Source organism: Passer domesticus, chromosome 1 (assembly GCF_036417665.1).
Source record: "Passer domesticus isolate bPasDom1 chromosome 1, bPasDom1.hap1, whole genome shotgun sequence".
In the NCBI taxonomy this organism is placed as follows: Eukaryota; Metazoa; Chordata; class Aves; order Passeriformes; family Passeridae; genus Passer; species Passer domesticus.
The window spans coordinates 21,014,504-21,033,975 of NC_087474.1; positions in this window are offsets into that span (position 1 = coordinate 21,014,504).

Below are 19,472 nucleotides of genomic sequence, written 5' to 3' on the forward strand. Positions count from 1 at the left end.
GAAGGTGTTTCAGGCTAAGTTGTGAGGACAGAGAGTATAAAGACTAGTTGTGAGAGAAGTGTATAAAACAGTGTAGACTTCTGACCTTGAACAGCTTGGACACTCCTATTTTCTTCTGCTACACACTGGTAGAAAGCTCACAGTCCTGTCTGAAGTTATCAGCAGTGGATAACCAGCTGCAGGAACTGGAGAATCATCAGAGAGGGTTCTGACTTTGTGAAATAGATGGGGTTTTTGTCTAATGTGTGGCTGTGTCTGCTTCTGTGGACCTGCACTGTAGTTTTGAAGCTGGTGCTGAAGAAATGGAATGATAGTTGTATCACTTTAGGAGATGACTTATTAAAATATGTGTTTCAATTCTCCTCTAAGTAACATCTCTGGTAGCTGTGTGGCCTTTAGATCCAAAGTGAAGAAGAATATCTCTGTTTCCAAGGAGACAAAAGCAGTCCAGACTATGAGAATGACAACTATTACACTGGAACTAAACAATGACTTTGACTCTTCATGAAGAATATTAATTTAGCTTGCATGTCCTACCAGATATGAAACTCCGTATGTTGCATGTGTAACATAAGCCTGCCAGGCTTCTTAGACTGGTTTCAAAAGGCCATGGCTCTGCCCAGTTTCCCTGGGCTAAGTTGGTAGCGGTGAACCAGCAAACCAAAGGACAAATGAGAGCCTTAATTGCTTATACAGTTAATCATTGGCACACTCCTCACCCCAGTTTTGATCCAGACCAATCCGTAGGCATCCAGCCATTGAACCCTGAACCTCAGTTCAAGTGCATTAATAGAGTTTGGAGATAATTTCCAATAGCAAAATGTGAATGCATTGGACTTAGAGAAAGATATCAGCAAAGTCTATCCCACATTGCTTATTTTAAAGACCAGAAGATGGATAGGCTTCTGTGTGTGTTCCTTATTAGTGTTAAAACTGCCTTTAGCAACAGTCCCTTAACATCTCTTTTACTAGTAGATCAATTCCCAAATTACTCCTGCCAGAGAAATTGGTATCTGGCCAACAGCAGTCCCAGCAAGACAATAGGTGACTTCAAGACAAACATGAAGCAATGGTCTCTATCCCCAGCATTATCCCCTGAGAAAACTCCTGACACATAATAATTGACCATACCATAGTGAAGACCATGTAGTTCTGTATTTTTGTCATGCAATACTCTAGACATTATTTCTGTATAGAATCAGAACCAGTATAGTACAGAAACAAACCTGCAATTGTTAAGGTTTTGTATGGAGTTTATTTATCTTGAGGATAACTGCTGCATGAACAGAAGCACCCTAGACAGAAGGAGCAAATATCTGTAGAGGTTTTGGATACTGGAATTTATACTAGAAGAAGCTGGAAAGGTTTTATTAACTGAGAAAAAATTTTGATTAAAAATATTTGTCAATGTTTTGCAAAAGGAAATGAACCTCTGTTATTTTTCTTCGTCCCTTTGCAGGTGAGCAAAGCATTTCCATTTCCAGCAAAAAAAACCCCTTGTGTATATGCAAACCAACTACTTGCTGATGGCTTTGATCCTGCAGATAGAATAAGTGCATCCTGCAAGGATTGCAGAATTCTAGATTAAAATGTTCATCTTGGTGTGAATAAGCAAGCAATGATGCTACTTTGCTCTACCAATAAATTCAGACTGTCTTGGAGATTGACCTGTTTATGTAAGATGCTGAGAGAAAATATTGCCTGAGTTTTCCTCCATCTCTTCAAGCAATGGTTACATATTAACTATTCCTCAGTCAGCAATGAGAAATGAAAGAATGCTGACTGTAATTTAACCACTTCATGTGGGTTTTTACTGTGCTGGCTGATCTTGGGATCTGTTTAAGAAGTCTTAGGAACACTCTGATGTAAATGCATCAGCCTTGGTGATGCCATTGCACGTAGAGGCATTGGAAGGGTTTTCCTCAGAAAGATGCTGATATCTGCATCCTCAGAGGTTGTCCACAACAACAGCAACATGTGGAGGGTGGGCAGGTAGCAGCTCAGTCAGTGGGAGAGGAAGACTTTGGGCTCGTTTTGGTGAGCATGTTGCACTTGGTGTCCTACAAAAACCTGACTCACCACTGGCAGCTTCCAGTGTCTTTTGCTGTCTGAACAACGGACTAGAAAACTTGTTCTCTTGGTCATGCCTTCATCTCTGTGTGGATATAGTCAATGTCAGGCTTTTTCTCTAATTTCAAAAAGGACCTCTGCACAACAACAAATTTACTTCAGCAAAAGTTGTTCTGCCTCACACTTCACATGATCCAGAATACAAACCTGTCAGCAGGTAATAAAATGTTGTAGACTTACTTTTCCAGTTTAGGGAAGGAAAGAGTGTCTGTAATAGCCTAGATCCTAATGAGAAAAGAATATAATCCCTTTCCCAGGGATATTCCATTACAAATAGGTATTTTTGTAGACACAGGAGAGGGAGAGAGTGAATTTTTAGGTAAATTGAAGTTGTGACTACATAATTCCAGTCCTATCATCTACTTTCTAATGAGATTAGTCTGATCCAGCTTTAGCCCCTCAAAGTCTATGTTTCTACTAAAAATGCAAATAGAAGGAATCACCTTCTGAGGGTATTTATCCCTCTCCATTTTAAGAAGTCTTTGTGGCTTTGTTGAGACAGCTAGTGTACACAAGACAAATCTCACCCTGCCATATCTAGCCCCTTGGACTGGAAAGATCGGCAAGCTTAGACATTTTTTACAGCTATTGAGTAGCATTATACTCTAATATCTTTACAAATTACTGTCTTGCATAATTAACCTCTTGACCTAGAGGTTTTCAAAACAGATATTTGTGCATGTGCAGCAAGATGAGGTCCCTGAAAGAATGAAGTAATTTAAAACTACTGGCTACAATTTATTCTGAGAACGTGAATGCTGCAACTGGAAAGCTGTTGACTGACGCCTGTAGAGCTAAGTCACTTTTGCTATTTAAGCATGTACTGCAATGAAAAAAAGCCTATGGAAAACATTTTATTCCAAACTGGTATATAGGATCTGGTTGACATTACTGTAAAGCTGTGGATCTAGGATATGACAGCTACCAAGTGAGAAACATCTTGTTTTCCTGTAAAGATGGTTCTTGCCCTGCATTACTAAACTGTACTAATCTGTGAAACCAGTGTAATGGATGAATTTTTTTTTAATATGTAAAAATTTGCAGAATACAGTCTGTTTTTTGTTCCAGCTTACAGACAGCTTTAGATATCAATGATCCCAAAGCAAGACAATACTGCATGGGCACCTTGTAGTGCAGAAGGATAACTAGTTTAAAAACTATGCATTAATGTTCAGTATTTAAAATTAAATACTTCCTAGATTCAAATTATTGATATCAGATTTTTGTTTAGAACAGCAGGGGGAAAAAACCAAAACAACAAACACATTCAAACTATCCTAGCTTATCCTGGCTAAGTTATCAAGTCACAGCAATAAAAAAGGGTCCTGCTTTCCTGACACAAAATTATGCTGCATCATGAATCATTCAGCATTAAAACAAATCAGGCATTGGATAAAAGTTAAAATTCATGCTGGGCTCTAATGGAGAAGGAGTACTCAAACCCAATTCCCTTTAAATTGCCCTTCTGTTAGAGACATTAAAATAATTCCTGCACTTGTGCAGACATGATGGATCATGTTGTGTGCAAATGTTTGGGTGTTTTTTAGTAGGAAGCCTGAGGTTTAAAGCTTTTCACCCTTAGCTCACTACATGATACAACCTTATTTTATAATTTTTTTAAATTCAATGAAATGCAGAGCTCTTCAGAAAATTGTCAGTATTATACCAATATTTTCATGGTTTTTAGCCATCAAGCTGTCTTATTGGTAGTGGTTTGTCTTTGTTGTGATAACACCCTTTGGTGGCCTTGTCTGAAGGCACTTCACAGTCTCTGCCCCACTGAAATCACAACCTCTCAATGATATAGTTGGGTTGGAGAAAGATTAAAGCATTTTAAATGTACTGAGTTATATAAACCCATCAAACTACTGCTCTGTGTTCACAGGATTATTCTATAGTGGATATAATGAAAATCAAGCAGGATTTTGTTAGGAAAAAAATACTATTAGTGCCTATAATAAATTATTCCCTGTGTATTGGATGTTTGTGCCTGAATTTGGTTGGCTTCGCTGAACATTGCCAGTGATCAGATAAGTACTAAAGTTGCCTGTTGATCTAAAGCTAAGTAATTCCTAATGGTCATACTGGCAACTCGATTTTCTTCAGCAGAGTTTAGGGATTAAGTCTTCTGATCTCATAGTTCTTTTTTTGTGATGATTTAAATATGATTGTAGCCAAGTGAGGTCTTTATATGCAGTGATCTTCTGTATGCAGCACTTCTAGGGAACTGACAACATCTCTTGTTCCTTCTTCATGAGTTATATCATTGGCACGTCCTTCTCTGTAACAGTTATAAAAAGGAACAAAGCTTCATTAGCTAAACATAATTGCAATTCTCTGTATCTTAAACTTTGGCTCAGATTCTTGGCTTTGTCTCAGAAATAGAAAAGGATCCCAAGAAGAGGCTCTGGATCACGGTTATTTGTTTCTATGAAGGTGAGTAATGGTCTTGCCCATTTTTTCTGTCCATGACAGTGTTACCCTTCCCATATGCACCTTCTGGATTATGTTCTCTTCTTGGCTACAAGTGTACAGAAGAGAAAATTTGAATCCATGCTTCCAAGCCATATTTGTTCATGGAAAAATCCAACAGAAGGGACAATATGCACTACTATGTGCACACGCAGGGCCAGGGTAAAAGAAGGAATGCTCTAGCCAGGCCTCAGGAAGCCAAAGGAATATGCACAGTAGTAGAGAGAGGTTGGAGTTTCTTTCCTTTGAACTACTCTGTGTCAGCTGCCCAGGGCAATTGTGGTTTAGAGCCTCTAATCCAGGCTGCAGTCACTCACTTGGCCTCCTGGAGAGCTCAGGGTGACACAAACCTGCCTGCTGGCCAGGGAGGCTGCTGGGAGCTGCTCCCTTGTCCTGGCTGCCAACTGCATGTTCACCTGGGGTGCTCTGAGCCTTGCTGCTGCCCAGCCCTCTCCTGGACCTGACTTCTTCCTTCTGGAATTCCTGTCAATGCTATGGCACCAGGGGTGAGCATTAGGCACCAGAAATGACTCGGCAGCTATTGCTGGGCTCATCTCCAACATGATGAACATTGAAATAGCATTAGTGACTTGGTAACTGATAAGAATGCAGAAAAGTAGCTTTTGGAGAAACTCAAGATGATTACCCATTTAGAAAGAAATACTCTTTTCATGAATGCACCAGAGGGAAATTTTAGCTTTTCACAAGCCAGTTAAATTCCCAAGTCTCCAAGTGGTTTTGTCAATGGTACTCAGGATAAAAGAGGAAAATACGTACTTTTATTTATGATGTCTCCAATGTATATGCATTACTACTCTGAATTTTTTTATTTTCCATATTAAACTGTATAAGTATATTTCTTCTGTTTTGATAAACACTAACATTTGTTCAATTGAGGATTAGAGACTCTAAATGAGTGTTTTCATTAGATTTTTAATCTGTAGACCTGACTACTACAAAGAAACAGAATGAGAAAGTGACTGATTAGAGAAATCTGTCATTTTTTCTGCGCTTGTCTATTTGATTACTATGGTCTACATCATTAAAATTCTGACAGAGTCTCATACCAAAGGATTTGAATAAATGCAGGGACATTAGCATGGTTATATTAAATTGCAGCCATTTTACATTTTTATTTTAGTGAATGTTTTATTAATTACAATGATATCATGAATTTTTTTTGTTGAGGCCAATCTATACAGCATGCTTTTCTCCATCAAGCAGAACTTGGGAATGCTGCTCTGTATTGTTTGACAAGAGCAAAGCTGTAAAAGCATAAATGTTTGATAACGTTTTGCAGGGAAATATATTTCTACTTAGCTGTTTTTTCAAAGTTATAATGGAAGAGCAATTCCCTGTTAAGTTATTCTTTTTTTGTCACACATAGCAAATATAAGCTTGCATTGCCATTCCATTAACAGCATGGTTAAAAAGACTAGCAGGTTGTTTTGGTTTTTTTTCCACTCTAACATATTTTTTCCCCTCTTAGACTTGGTTGGTGGAACTTTTATTTTGTTTCATTGTTTTGCAAATAGAACACTTCTTTGCCTACTTGTAGTCTTGGTTAGAAGTGGTGGAGGTGGTGATTTGGAAGTTACTTGAAATGGGGCATTAAGCTGAGTTCAGGGTACTGGAGTCCAGGAATGCAGAAACAACTCTTCTGGGGTTTCCAGAGCAAACCTTGTTTTCTGCACAGAATTGCCTGAAATCCAGGCTGTCAGCCCAACCTGGGGTGAAAGCACAATGGGCCTGATGTGCTGTGAGCAGGATAATTGTTAAAAACTGGAGCAGGTGGCAGCACAGGCTGAAGATTCATCATGGCAGGGAAGGAAAGGAGTTGATCACAGTGCCCTGTTGGGAGGAGCAGTGAAGGAAAACACAGCACGCTCCTTCTGCATGAGCAATTGGAGAGCCAAGAGCCAGCAGCTTGTGTGACAGCTGGTGCTGCTAGTTGTCCTGGAGGGCAATGCTGGTCTCCTCCTCTCCTTTCCCCAGCTCTGGACTAAGCTCTAATTAGCCAGGCAAAAAAGAGCTTTGAGCAACAGTCTGGAAAACATCCCAAGACCCAAGTGCTGAGATAATTTTTTTGTAAGTGGCTAAATTAAAACTAAAGCAGAGGGACAATATTCTTGCAGTTTGGGATCTCTCACACCATGTGGCCTTTGATGAAAGCAGTGATGATGAGTTTTCTGTGGGCAGTTAAATAAGGAACCAAAATGTTGTTCTCCTTTTCAATGTCTATGATTACTTATTTGCTTATTACTTCTTTCCCAGTTGTGACTTCAGCTGGCTTTTGTACAAGTTAGTTTTAATATTTAACCTATCTGCCCATTTTAAAATTAGAACCACAAGTGAAAATAAGAAAATTATATGTGTGCTGATAGAAAAAGCAAAAAACCTCCTCTACTACTTGGTACTCTCCTTTGTAACTGCATATGCTATTTTGTCAAAAAGCAAATATTTGAGTAAACTGAGAAGAAGTTTCTAGTTATTATTCCACTTTTGTTTTCTAAGAGGTTTAGGATATTCCTAAAAGTAATCCTTTCAAAATTTAAAATGTCTAGTTTGAGGCATGTGCTCCATATGATGGTAAGTATGTTGATAGTACAAATATGGCACAAATGGAGGGGCAAAGAAGTAGAGGGAATTCTCCTTCCTACTTAATTAAGAAAGAAAGCACTCTTCATATTGCTAAAATTTTAAAAGAAAAATCTTTTACTGGAGTATAAGTTGAAAATTGATTTGCTTTAGAATGGCTAAATATTTCCAATGTAGTATTGATGATGTTAAAGCTCAGATAAACATAAACCCTTTGATTTTATTATTTATCACATCATCTGGGTTTTATGACTGTTTTCCCGCATAAAAAATGCAGCATGCCTGCTACCAAAAATGTTTATTGAGGCCCATAACAATAATTCTTTTCATGCTGGGTTTTAGAGTTAGTATTGGGACCTTGCTTTAAAATATCCAACCCACCACCTCACCAAGAAAAAGAAACTTAATTTGTTATACAAGTATTTTTATGAAGCCAGGCTTTTTAATAAAGCCAGGTTTTATAAAACCTACAAGGTAGCATTCCATAACTTCCACAAACATTAACAAAGCAAATTGCAAACTGAGTTTTTTCTTTTTTAATTAATCCTGATTTGCTGAGCGTTTCATAGGTATGATGAACAATGTATACAATGTTTCACAGATAAAATAGATCACAGATACAATGAACATTTCACTGGACAGAAAAGGTCACTCAGGGTTTAACGAAGGCTTTCTCCATAGCTAAAAGAATCTTCTTGCTAGGATAGGCAGGCATATCTTAGAGGCTTAGCAACTAGCTTGGGAGGGGTATTGGAGAAATTCTTCTGGTGGTTGTTCAGTCTTCCCTAGAAAAACAGACCTTGCCAGAAAAGTCTGTGGCAGAGGATTGTTACTCTGTCAGCCTTTCTGTTTCTTTCATTGCTGTTCTCTCTGTTCTCTCCCTTTGGATTTGAACTTGGACATGAGTTTCCAGCTGAGACTGTCTCATCCTCTGCCTCATCTGCTTGATTTCCTGAATAAGGGGATGTATTTATTTATTTTTTTTAACTTATGCTTTGAGGAAATATATCATCCCTAAGCATCAACCAATTCTCCTGATTTGGTGATTTGGTACTCACACAATCCTTCCTGCCTTTGTGTCCCCTGAACAAGGAAAAATCCGCTCTGAACTCTGACATATTTATTTTAGTACTAGTCTTTCTTAGTACGCTCGAGATCTTCCAGCTGGGAGTACTCCACCATCTCATGGATAACCATTGCAGCCAAAATTGCCAGATTGTTACATTCTTGACCTGTTATGTGTTCGTAAACATCCTGCTTTTATTAGTCTGGTCTGCACCTTTGTTGAAAAGCAGTCCCCAGCACAAACTAGAAATATCTAATATTATTTGGAACCAACACAATATCCATATGGTTAGAGACTCCCATGAGCATTAAAAAAAAAAAAAAAATTCTGGTTCTTGATAAGGTTGAACTGTAGCAGATTCCCACCAAGAGGTTCTGCTTGTTGATCTCCTGGATCAGATTCTGACTCATGGTCTATGGACAGTCATGCCTCCCATTGCAGAGAATTCTGCACCTGAGCCACTGTTTTGCACAGAATACATGTGTCCCGCTCATCCTCCCTGACTGACCTTCCTGAGGAGCCCTTACCCAACCAACACTCCAGCTTTGTGCTGACTCACAGTGGTCTCTGCATTTCCTATTGTCCTCGCTCTACATCTGCATACAGATGTTTGGGGGTTTTCCGCATTGTTTGTATTTCCAGTGTATGAGATAGGTTCCTGATCATCCTGCTTTCTTCTTGTGATTGTGGCCCTTACTGCCTCACCCCTTGAGATTTTCCACTATCACGTCTTGCTCTGTTGTCTGTAGCCTTTAATCTCCATCTGCCAATGAAGACAGAAGCAACTGTTGATTGCGGCAGAATTGTTGGTTGTATTTGAACTGTCACGTAATTTTACATGATCAACCACGATAGTATTTTGAAACATCAAAGTGAAACCCGGGGAGGAATAAAGATATGTTATAATCTGAATAATCCCTCCAAAAATTGTGAAGACCTGGTTAAAAATGGCAAAATAGTTGCATTGCACAACACATTTTTTCTCTGTAGAGGCTGTAATGAAAACAGAAATTTATCTTCAGAAAAAAAATATGCAGCTGTCATGACTGTTGATAAAATATTCGTCATCCTCTGTAGTTGTGGTTAACGGAGAAACTATGCTACAGTATTTCAGTGAATTAATATGTTTCTCTTGGCTTTAACAAGGGAGGTTTATGCAGCTGTTGAGAGTGATTTGCTGGTGATCAGCCTGTGTTGGTGTGAGGCCACGTGGTGGAGCCAAAGCTGTGTTTTCAATGTTCTGGTCCCAGCCACAGCCACGAGGAGCTGGATCTGTCTTGGGAGAGCAGACATCGCCACCCAGGAAATTTTTGCTATACATGGACATGATAGACACCTTGTGTGTTTATAGGTATGATTTATTGAAAATAAAACACAAAAGCCATTCACTCCCAGTGTTGGTTGGCTTGGTTGCATCTCTTTTAAAAGCAAAAAGATCCTCAGAAAAGACCAAGGAAAACCACAAGAACATGGACCAAAGCTGGCCCAAGTGATCCCCACTGAAGTCACAAGATTTCGTTTCCCTTCCTGAATGAAACATCCATATAATTTCAAAAGAGGAAAGGAAATTTGCAAAAGAGAAAAGAAAGACCCACAAACACACTGGAAAGGAGATATGATCAAATAAAATGCAACTGAAAAAAACCACAAAAACACCTGAAAATTGGGACATTTAGTGACTACAAGAAATAGTCTGGGAGGAAATGAGGTGCAGTGCAAAACTGACCTAACAGATGCTGCAAAAGCAGAGGAAAAAATCAAGGAGGAAGACAGAAATTTGAGGGGAAGATATGAGTTGCATGGCATGGATACTGAAAAAAAAAAATTGGCAAAAGGCATGGGCTGCAATCAAATGCAGGGATAAGCACCAAAGACTGCCAATTGATCCTCATTGAAATCTTGCAGAACAGAAAAGAAAGGCTTAGAAACACTCTGGAAAGGAGATATGATCAAATGAAATGCAATTGAAAAAAATCCCAAAAACCAGAAAATTGGGACATTTAATGCCTACAAGGAAATGCTCTGGGAGGACATGTGGTGCAGTGCAAAGGACCAAAATGTGCCAAAACTAACTCCACCAATGCTATAAAAGCAGGGGAAAAAATCAAGCAGGAGAACAGAACTTTCAGGGCACCATAGCAGTGACATGACATGGATGCTGGAAAAAAAAAAAAAAATCTTTGCCAAACTGAAAGCCATCAACAGGCATGGGATTCCAAAAGAATACTAAAGATAAAGAATACTAGAAAGGAGCTTTTGGGAGATATTTCTTGCATGCAGAGAAGTTCAGGCTTAAGTTTTTGCTCCATGAGCTTTCACAACCACTTATAATATTTGAAGTGTGTTTTCAGAAGTGATACTTTGCTCATCACCAGAAAATCCCTATAACTTCTCATAAAATAACAGTAAGCAACAAAATGTCTAAAAACCTGTTGTGCCAGAAAATAATTCCTATTATTAATTCCAAGTTGATCCATGATTTTGATTGTACCCTTCAAACTATTCTAGCATTGAACATTTTTCTCTAGAAGATTATAGAAAAATTGAGTGTGCCCTGGAAAGATTTTTTTCCAGTCTTTATTGTCTTAGATAAAAACACCAGTAATATACATCCAGCAATGCTATTATTTTTCCTAAAGAAAACACAGAGTCCTAACTCTTCAGAAGACATTTTGAAGGAAATTTTCACATGTAAAATTATGTTACTTTTTTCTCTACTGTCATTTCCAGTAATGATTACTGTATTTTCTGATGGATTTTTCCATCTTCAAGTCAATGCATGGCTTTGTTAAAGAACACTGATTTGTTTCAAACACATTTAGTGTAAAAAGAGTTGGGTTTTTTCTATTGTGGATATTTCATTCTGAACCAAAATCATCTACAATAATGTCTCCTGGTCTCTAGATCAGTCTGGAGCTGATGTGCCTGTTGACTGTCTTATTCCCTTGTAAAACTACAAATTTGCCCAACTTCTAGAAGTTTTACTTGACTCTGGATCCAGACTTCAACATTAAGATGTGAGGTATTTTTAAAAGTGAAAGATTGCAACTTAGAACACTAAGTGTCTCTCAAAGGCCATGTTTATCAAATGTTTTCAGAATACCTCCCTCCCTGCTGTAGTATCCTAAAAGTTGTCAGATGGGCTATTAGAGCAGAATTTGTTAGGTTATTGATACTGTTTTGATTCTCTCCCCTACTTCTCCCCTCCCCCACCCTGCTTCATTTTGTCACACCCCAGAAACATTATAAGGAATTTGAAAGAGATTCCATGCTGTCATTACTTTTTTGAAGTTCTGGACTGAACAAGTGAATGGGTTTCTTTCATTTCAGACTCTGCAATTCTAGCTGTATACTTACACATAAGTGTGTTTGCATTTTAATATATGTATATAATATATACAAGCACATATATAAAAATTACTCAAACTTACAATAAACATAATAGATTTTACAGTATTTTATAATATAAATAAAATACTAAGTATTTGTATTTGCATTATTAGAATCAGTTATTACTGTCTTTATTAAATAAAATGCCAAATAGAGATTTATCTTTGCAAATATATTATGATAGAAGTAACAGTTTGTATCTTGTGATAGGTAATAAGCTGTAAATAACGTTTGTGGCACTGAGTTTTCCCCCTTTCATCCCTATCAAAAATTAAATGCAATTTCTTCGTTTGACTGCCCCCAAATAGATAAAAGTGTGTTTAAAGCAAACATGCTGAGTAGAAAGTGTTTTTTTTTTTTTTAATTAAACTGACAAAGTTTGTTGTCATCCTATTGCAAAAGCTCCATACCTTCTTAGTGATTTCTCATGGGCAGCTCCTTGCAGTAGTGACTCCTTCTTCCTCACAGCAGAGCCACCAAACTCTAAATTGGCAACCAGCCAACCTACTCTTTTAAAATACCCGTCCTAACTGGACCTAGCTGTGGCCTACTAAGGGCAGGCTTGTTCTTAATTCTTGACAATTAGTGCAGCCGTAACTCCTTAGGGGTGAGATCACCTTCATCACTATCTCTATTTTCCTACATTCCATTAATCCACAAAAGTTCTTACTGGAACTTGGAGAACTTACATCTATTGCTGTATGCAAAACACATGGAAGATTAAATATTTAAGCAGTCTATTTTCTTAAAGGTTTTAGCTGTAATATCTGCTTTCAGAAAGAAGTGTATTAAGTAGGTTTAATCTTAGACACGACAAAGTAAAATGCAGTTGGTTTCTTATATCTGATAGTGTATTCAGTTGGCTGAGAGATGGTCCACCAAAAAGCATTGCCTTTCACAGCCTTGTCCCTGGCTTCTGCTCTTTGACTTTCTTCAGTCCCATGTTCCCCAAGCCAGCCAAACACTCTCATCAGACATCCAAGTTGTGAATTTGTATTTCTTTATATCTATATGGTTATATATTTGTAAAAGGTAAAAAACAAGGTCTGCGCTGTTGATTTAATGATTGTGCAACTGAAGTGTGGTACTGTGTCAATGTCAATTATCAATTGAAGTATAGGTACAAGAAAGTACCTTAACACCATTTTTGTCTCAATCCTATTTTAATCTCTGCTTCTAGACTCAGACTCCAGAATATGATACAATTGCAGACAATCTAATGAAGCTTGTCAAAATTTGTATGTGTAAGCATGTGAGTTCAGACATATATGTGTATAAATGCAGTTAATACACCACATTTCTGCATGTGAGCTATGTGAAAATGAGTCTTTTCCTGTTTTAACATCCTTTGACAAATAATATTATATTGTTAATATATTTTGAGGGACTGCTTTTGGGGAAAGAGTAGGAGTACATGTATTTTTCAAGACATTGTGCTTGCAGTGGGCCTTCTATTTTGTGGGCTATGTTCTGTTGAACAGCAAATCCAATGCAGAAAAGAATTTTAGAGAGCATGCATATTTTTGTCATAATGGATGAGAGACGTTAATCATACACCTGCTGATGCTCCATCATGCTAAAAGTCTGCAGAAGGATAGAAAATATTTTGGAACAAGAACCAACTTGGTCATGGTATGTTATTTTTAGTAGAACTATTCTTGTAATTTAAAACCTTCATTTATGTAACATGATGATCAGGTTAGCAAAGAGATTTATTTACCACAGAACCATGAAAGCCACCTGAGAAGGGGGAGAAGTGAATGGGAGCTTGAGGACCACCTTTGCAGAGTCTGTTGGATAACTGCTAGAATCTAGCTACCCAGGATGTCCAAATATTTCCTTTCGTCCTTGTGCTCCTTATGATGGCTGTATCTGAACTCTTTTGTTTGGCAAATAGAGGAACATTCCCAGGGATTCCCAACAAGACAGAATTTTAAAACTAATTTGGAAATCCCCCTTGCAAATTTCAGATATGTCAAAAGCTGGAAGAAAAAACCATCAAGCTCCACAAGGAATAGGAAAACCTGCAGAATAGAAATTAGTCCCTGCTGACAATGAAGATAGGAAAAGTCAAATTATAGTTTGACAGGGAGTGGCACAAATGAGATCAGGGTATGCTGATGTCTGTTCCTTGCCTGAAAATGAGTTTCCTTCCCAGCTGACTTTTTCTCCACCAGTCTGAGAAACAAAAGGAAGGTTTTGATGAATGATTTGATTTCTCCACAGTCTTAAGGACTCAGGAAAACAACAAGGCAAAGCAGAAAAACAGAAGAGAACTGGAAACAATTAATGATGCTACCAAAGCACTTAAAATAAGAATACATTTTGGGGTTTCTGCATTTTGGGTATTTTCTTTTTGAGACATGTTGTTGACCAGAATTTGCCTAGCATATAACATGACCCTTAAACTTAATAATTCATTCTGCTGCATATGATAAATGGCTCATCTGATCACTCATGTTGTTTCTTACTGAAGCACAGAAGTAGGATGCTGCCCTAGGTTAATAGACAGCAACCCACCTCCTTGATTTAGTCAGTGACTGCTGCTTAACAAATGCTTCAAGTTTGAAGTGTTGGCATGTGGTCTGTTTTTTCTCAGGATGTTCAAATATGTAACTGAAATTCATCATAATAATTATGCTTCTTTTATTTTCTGAATGGTTGTGGTGGTTTGACCTTGGCTGGCTGTCAGTTGGCCACCAAATCACTCTCTCACTCCTCCTTCCATCAACAGGATGGGGGAGAAAATAAAAGAAATGGAGAAAGAAAGACAGTGAGATCACTTAGGAAGTACCATCATGGGCAAAACATACTCAGCTTGAGGAAGATTAATTTCATTTCTTGCCAATTAAACAGAATAGGATAATGAGAAATAAGAAAAAAATCTGCAATCACTCCCATCTTTCCAGGCTCACTTTTAGTCCCAGTTCTTCTGTTTCCTACTTCCAAGCAATGCAAAGGAATGGGAAAAGGAAGCTGCAGTCTCTGCCATTCCTTTCCTCTCACACTCTTTCCCTGTTCCAGTTATATACAAATGTCTCCAAAATGGGTTTCTGCATTTCTCCAAGAACTGCTCCAGCCTGGGACCTTTCCATGGGGTGTAGTCCTTCAGGAACAGACTGCTGCAGTGTGGGCAGTCACAGGGCCACAAATCCAGCCAGCAGCCCTGTTCCAGTGTGGTCCCTCCGTGGGTTCTCATCTTCCTTTGGGGCACATCCACTTGCTCCTGCACTGGGTCCTTCATGTTCTGCAGGAGGATCTCAGCACTGTGTGCACCTTCAGGGGCTGCAGGAGCACAGCCTTGGCTCACCACAGCCTGCACCACAGGCTGCAGGGGAATCTCTGCTCCAGTGCCTGGAACACCTCCTGCCCCTGCTTCTGCACCGACCTTGGTGCCTGCAGAATGTTTTCTCTCACATATTCTCACTCCTCTCTCCCAGCTGCTCTTGTGCAGCATTTTTTACCCTTTCCTAAATATTCTAATATTTCAATATATTCTTATTTCCTAATATATGTCACAGAGACACTACCAATATTGATGATGCACTCAGTTTTGGTCAGCAGTGGGTCCAACTTAGACCCAGCTGGAGCAGGCTCTCTCTGGCATATGGGCAGATGCTATTGTTCTTTCACAGAAACTACTCCTGCAGCCTCTCTGCTACCAAAATCTTACCAGGTAAATCCAAGACAATGGAACATGTAATATGTTAGAAAAAAAAACAAACCAAAAAACAAAAAAATCACCCACCCAAAAAAAACCCCAAACCAACTGAAAAAAAAAGGAAAAATGAAAAAAGAGAAAAGAAAAAAGACCCCATCAAACCTGAGAGGATACTAACAGAAAAACTGGTTAAGAGGCTTCACTTTTCTGGAAATAAGCTTTTTTAATCTCCCGAATTCCAGTAGTTGTAGACACAGCTTTGTTAATGGCTAAAATAATATTTGGTTTGATATTTGGCTAGTAGTTTGTACCAGGAAACTGCAGCCGTCATCCACAAACTCTTCACATAGGTCACAGGCACTGCAAGAACTTTGTAACTGATAGTGATGGAAATATCTCCAACTATTTCTTCTTCAGAACTCCTTTCACTTAACCATTTCCCCCAGAAAATAACTAACTTTGGCTAAAATTGTGTGAAAATGTAGCAAGATGTTACTGGTTACAGTGGTTGTTACTGAACTCCTGTTGCAAATGCTTCTACTGATCCCTCACTCTAATGCTGCCTTTGGAAAAGGAAAGTTTTTATTGCTCACCAAAAGGAATGTTGGAATTAAAGGTCTAAGTGCTGTACTTCAGCCCTTGCTTTCCACTGGCAAGAGGAGATAAGGCAGAGCAACAAAGGCTAACATGGTTAATCTTATCTTCACTTTGGGCAATGCAGTAATTTATTGTAGTGAATAACAGCTGGTCTTGCTTTCTCTATTTATACACAATATTTAGCAGCAAACAGCTGGATGGTGCCCAGATGTTGGCAAACAACAACACCCTCATCATTCTCCCTTCAGTCTGCCACAGGGCTCCAGGCTTCTCTTTCTTTCTGCATATCAGCACAATTACATTTCCCTTTTCCATCACCACTTGCAAAGGTCAAAGCTTAAAACCAACAGTTAAGGACTGCTCATTTTATGTGGAAGCTGCTTCTAGACACCAAAAGTTTGCTTTTCTTAGTAGATTTTTTATCTCAGTGTCAGTGGGATTTGGGCACGTGCTCAAGTGTTTTTCTGAGCCAAGGCTTGGATTCATAATTAAATTTGAAGACATTTGTAGTTGCAAGTTGTTAGTTCAACTTGGAGTACTCCTTGATATGTAAATATAAACTTCCAGAAAAAAACATAAAAACCCATGCATTTAACTTACTTAATCTTATAGAGCCTTTATACTTATAAATAGACAAAAGACATTGCCTAATCACACTTCTGCATGAGCAGAATGAATTTGCCTGCTCTAGTGCATGCAGGTAGATTGAATGATGTTAATGAAAATAGTCATCAAAAAGGGAGGTCTCTTTTAAACTGCTAAATTTAATTTTACTAAGCATTTTTAGCAGCTCAATTGAAGTTTGTCAGCACTTTAATTTGTGTTTGGAAATATAAATTCTAAATACTTTCACTGTGTGACCCTGTGGTTTTCAGAAATCAGTGGGAATGAATGAGGAATCACCTCTTTCTCCGGGCCAGACAGCAGCAGCTGCAGTCAGCAGGACCTCTGTAGCTGGATCCCTCCGTTATTTTTTTAAAGGTGACTGGCAGGGCACCATTGGAGATGGCTTCAGACTCTGGAATGAGCTCTTCCCCAGCTTGTTCCAAAGCATGCTGAATTTGGTGACCTTCTTGGGCATGCTGCAAAGGGCATCTCTGACAGGACAGACCTCTCTGGATTCAGCTGACTAGATTCCTGGTGATTTGATCAATTAATTCTTCTGAGATTCCATGCATGTGTTAATTATATTAGAATACCTCAGATCTTCTCCCTTTTTGTATTGTTGTTGCATTTTTTTCTTTGTTTTGTTATTTTAAAGTGGATGGGGATTAGCTTGTGTGTTTTGCTGAATCTCAGTGGAAATAAATGCTGTATTATCTATTACTTTAATGTTATTTTGGTACTATATAGAAGAAATTACAGGACTAATTCATTTTTCTTTTTGACATGCCCAAGAAAAAGTGGTTGTTTTACAAACTTCAAACTGTACAAAAGAACAAGAAGAATGTTGCTGTGTACTAAACAGTTGAGGAAGTAGTAGAACTTAAAATCTGAAGTTAAGACATTCAAGATACTATTTGAAATTCATGTGAAAGGAAACTCAGTACAACATTAAAGTGAGAAAAAAATAAGAATGAGAAATCAATATTTTAGGCTACTTAAAAAAGCAGAGAACTTGCTCCTCACGTGTATAGCTAATACCTATTAATACTAGGGTAATATTAATATTAATTACTTCGGTAATATTTGTTCTGGTTTTAATTAATGTCCTGCAGTTTTTCACTGTATAGCTTTGTCTGTTATCATAGGTTGTCCTTGGCCCAAATCTCACACGACTTTACATTTAATAGAACATGTCACATTCATGGTCTATGATTTTTTTTTTTTTTTTAAGCTCATTACAAGCTCAGTTTGCAAGGGTAAAACCAAAAAGCCACAAATTCTTTAAGAGGCTGATTCACCTCCACTCATATGACCATGTCCTGAGTGTATTTTAGAGACCACCCCTCTGCAGGTGTGAGCACCAGCCCTGGCCCACATCATGCATCCCTGAAGCCTGGGGTGTGGGAATCCATGCAAACACTAAGCTGGCAAATCCCAGTTTGCAATATGTTTTACAAGATCATGTTCCTACAGAAAACTCAGGGGAGAAACAGCTCCTTATTTTCTTGTTCACGCTTCTGTTTTCCAAGCATGTAGGCAAGCCAACAGAGGTGAAGAAATAATTCCATGAGAGTGTGAAACCTCAGGATCTGTGAAGTGCTAAGATACTACTACTGCCTTAAGAAATCCCTAAATCACAGATATGTGGGGCTGGAAGATTACAGGGGGAAATATTGTTTTATTCTTCCTCTCTTTATTCTCTGATCATTCATTATCAGCCACTGTAAGAGACAGGATGTACTGAGGTGAACCTTTGATCCGAGCAAGTAAGGCCATTTTTGTTCAATCTCTAAGCAAATTCTGGGTATTGCTCTAATAGCAGTGTACACTGCTGCATCTGAGCAGATTTTGGAATGGTAACCTTGCTTTGCCTCTCCCTATATTATAGTAAACTTAGTCTTTTATTATAATTTGTATATGTTGCTTGAATACATAGTTGGACTCATCCCATCACCAGGTATATCTATTTTTCCTACTGTATGTGGTTGTGACTGTTCTAGGCAACAGTGGTATTTTTAGTGCATCAACCTGTATTGTAATGTACCAAGGTCATATTTATTACAAATACCGCATAACACTCCTAAAATACTCTGTGTACATTTGGACATTCTCAGGTTTTTTGTACAATGATTGCTTTGGATAAGCTTGCAAAGAATCAGCATGCAAAAAATCTTTTTCTTGTGAAATTGCCTTTCCTCTTGCTAGTCATCCTTTTGACACATAAATGATCATTTTAGATTTTTAATAATAGTGCTGCACCATTTACTTCAACCTAAACCATTTCACCAAATAATAGTCAACTTTTAACAGTCTTCGTAGGTGATTTATGAAATAATAGTTTGAATGTTCTTTGCATTTTGCAGTTTACCCCTTTATTCAAAGTATTTCATCTTATGCATTTGAAGTATTTTTATTTTGCTTATTTTTTGTGCTTTAGTCCATTCATCTGCCCATCTAGTACATAATAGGCACTTGTTTGTTGTCAAGGAGGTAACTTCAAACTCCAGGATTTCTAAATATATAGCAGACCTCAAAAACACATCTGTGACCACAGCTGACTCCCGGGATCCAGTGCCTAGAAGCCGTGAAGTCTTAGCAACACATTATCAGTACATAGGATTTGTAACTTTGCAAGGGATTAATGAAGATCTCTAGAGGTATCAAATGCCAAAAAGGCCTAAGATATGAAATGACTCATATGTGTAAAGATCTGAACCAATTTTTTTACTCACACTGTCCTACATTATAAACTATAAGACAATCACCTTTCTTTTAGCTGTCACTGCTTTCAGATTCAAAGTCAATGAAGAAAGTGAACACTGTGGCTTAAGGAATAGCTCTGGTTTTAATAGACAACAGCAGGGTTTTTTTAACAATTCAGAATTAAATATATCTGTATCGATATATACTTGAGAAAAAATAATATTAAAGGGTTTAGAATTGGGTTAATCA